The sequence below is a fragment of the Micromesistius poutassou genome (assembly GCF_964030765.1).
Source record: "Micromesistius poutassou genome assembly, chromosome: 8".
In the NCBI taxonomy this organism is placed as follows: domain Eukaryota; kingdom Metazoa; phylum Chordata; class Actinopteri; order Gadiformes; family Gadidae; genus Micromesistius; species Micromesistius poutassou.
Window position 1 is genome coordinate 317,656 of NC_140278.1, and position 3,280 is coordinate 320,935.

Genomic DNA, 3,280 nt, shown 5'->3' on the forward strand with positions numbered 1-3,280 from the left:
GCTATAGCAACAGTCCAAAAATGCAAACTTTGAACAAGCATATCTCGTAAACGTTATAACTAACAGTCATGAAACTTTGTTCACACATGCATATCCTCATGGGGAACAAATATGCTTGAAGAACCTGTGACTTTATTTGGATAGATTTACGACTATCTTGAACTTTGCTAAAAACACTCAATTCCCTATGGATCCTAGGTTTTTTCAATTAGACAATAATCCTTTAGCACATATCATCTATGGACCAATGTCTTCAATCTGACATGAAGCGAAGTCTGTAAAATAAATATTAAAGCACCCAGGACCCATTAACTTCTAAAAAGGGTGTGGTTCAAAAAGACTTAAATGCTTTTATCAACATCAAAATGGACTCCTATGATCTTGAGTTCAATGCAAAACTTGTTCAGAATCAAATTCTGAACAAGATAAAGTCAATACAGTTTGCATAGTTTGCGTGGCATCGAAATGGGTGTGGCCTGTGACTAAAGTCACTACAGTTCATAGACGGAATGTTTGATTTGAGCGGGACCGACTTAGTGGCCGTTGGGGACCAAAGTTCCAACTGCTCAAGTAAGATGAAGTTAATTGATAAAACAATATGGCCGCCAGAGGCTCAAAATCGTCCAAATTTAACTTAATGCCAAAAGGCAGGGTTAACTTAACCCAATCATCATTAAACTTGGTATATTCAAAGGCACATGGGTGAAGATGAACCTCTCTAAATTGTATCCATATCGGGCTATAGGGAGCGGTAAAACAATTAACTGAAAATGCAGACTTTGGACGGCCATATTTTCTGACAACTTTCTTCTACAGTCATGAAATCCAGTAGACATTTGTCTCTCCTCATGTTGAGCAAATGTTCCTAGGAAACCCAGAACCTGTAACAAAATGGCAGCTGGACGTCCAAATTAGCCCAATCAATGTTAGGTGACTAAAGGCGAAGTTAACTTGAGTCAATCATCACCAAACTTGGTGTACCTAAAGAAGCATAGGTCAAGGTTAACCAGGCTAAAGTTCCTCAAAATAGGACGATAGGGCTGCTAAAGCGATCAAGTTCAAAAGACTCTTAACTCAGCCTTTTGACGTACGGTCATGAAAGTTTGTTCGCCCATCACCAGATCCAAGCTGAGGCTATTCCAGCGTTGTCAACCATATGCAAACAAAAAAGGTCTTAATTGTCTTCATCAGGGTCTTCATGGTCTGCGTCACGGTCTTAATGGTCTGTCAGGGTCTTCATGGTCTGCGTCACGGTCTTAATGGTCTGTCAGGGTCTTCATGGTCTGCGTCAGGGTCTTAATGGTCTGTCAGGGTCTTCATGGTCTGCGTCAGGGTCTTAATGGTCTGTCAGGGTCTTCATGGTCTGCGTCAGGGTCTTAATGGTCTGTCAGGGTCTTCATGGTCTGCGTCAGGGTCTTAATGGTCTGTCAGGGTCTTCATGGTCTGCGTCAGGGTCTTAATGGTCTGTCAGGGTCTTCATGGTCTGCGTCAGGGTTTTAATGGCCTCTCAGGGTCTTATTGGTTGGATTTAGGCTTGGCACCCGTAAAACGCACAAAGTGCGAGGCAACCTATTGTAATTGTTAGTTTTATTATTATTATTATTAGGTGCCAAGCACGAAGTGCGAGGAACCTATTGAAATTGTTGATTGACATCAATTGTTCCTACACCGATCGCACGCTTTTTATGAAACTTACTAGACGTGTAGAGATTGACCCAAGATTAGCACACAGCAAATATTACACTGATTGGCCCAAAGGTGGCGCTATACCAACTGCCCAAAAATGCAAACTTTGCACAAGCATATCTCGTAACCGGTTTGACCTACACTCATGAAACTTTGCAAATCCAAATCCAAATCCTTTGCAAATCACACTCACGCAAATCCTCATGATGAACAAATAAGCCTCTTGAACTGAAAACTTCCGGGTTGCAAGATTTTCCGCCATTTTGAATTTTGTTAAAAACACTCAATTCCCTAAGGATCCTAGGTTTTTTTACTCAGACAAAAATCCTTTGGTACATATAATCTATGGACCAATGTCTTTAATCTGACATGAAAGAAAGTCTGTAAAATAAAGAATAAAGCACCCAGGACCCATTGACTTTTAAAAGGGGTGTGGTTTAAAACGTGAAAAGAGTTAAATGCTCATATCAACATCAAGTTGGACTCCTATGATCTTGACTCCAATACAAAAGTTGTTCATAATAAAATTATGAACAAGGTAAACGCAACATATTTTCAAATGGGGCGTGGCATCGAAATGGGCGTGGCCTGTCACTAAAATCGCCACAGTTCATAGACGCAATGTTTGATTTGAGCGGGACCGACACAGTGGCTGTTGGGGCCCAAATTTCCAACTGCTCAAGTAAAATGAAGTTGATTGACAAAACAACATGGCCGCCAGAGGCTCAAAATCGTCAAAAATCGTAAAAATTTAACTTAACGTCAAAAGTCAGGGTTAACTTAACCCAATCATCATCAAACTTGGTATAGTCAAAGGTACATGGGTCAAGATGAAATTGTCCAAATTGTATCTAAATCAGCCTAAATTTGGCGCTATTGCAACAGTCCAAAAATGCAAAAAATGGTTTATTGGTCGGTAGGGTTAGGGTTACGTTTGATGGTTTATTAGTCGGTAGGGTTAGGGTAAGGTTTGATGGTTTATTGGTCGGTAGGGTTAGGGTAAGGTTTGATGGTTTATTGGTCGGTAGGGTTAGGGTAAGGTTTGATGGTTTATTGGTCGGTAGGGTTGTATTGGTCGGCTCAGGCTTGGCACCTTAAACGCTGCTTGCAGCTTTAATTTATATTTACTATTCTTATTCTTATTCCTTATTTGTGAATGATTGTTATAACTGTATCAATACAACTTTTACTTTGATCAACATGTTTCTTTCAAATAATACTTTCTCAATATTGAATATTGAATTATTGGATATACAAAACGTATTATAAGGAAAGGGTTGGCTTGGTTTCATCCAATGCTAAGTGAGCTAAGTTCTAGTCGGACACATTGGACTGCTGTTCATATGCTAATAAGAGTCCATCACACCTTTTCCCTCAGACACGAAACATAAGTCAAAACGGGCTACATTTGACTTAATTATAAAAGGTATAAGGTAATATGAAGAGCCGTTTTGGAGCCGAAAGAGCCGGCTCTTGTTGGTGAGAAAACTGACTGGATTGGATTTTAAAACAGTGTGGTGTTTAGACTGTTTTCTTTTCATGCAGCATCATATTGAAAACATTTAGAAACAGTTGCAAGAACTCACATTTCATA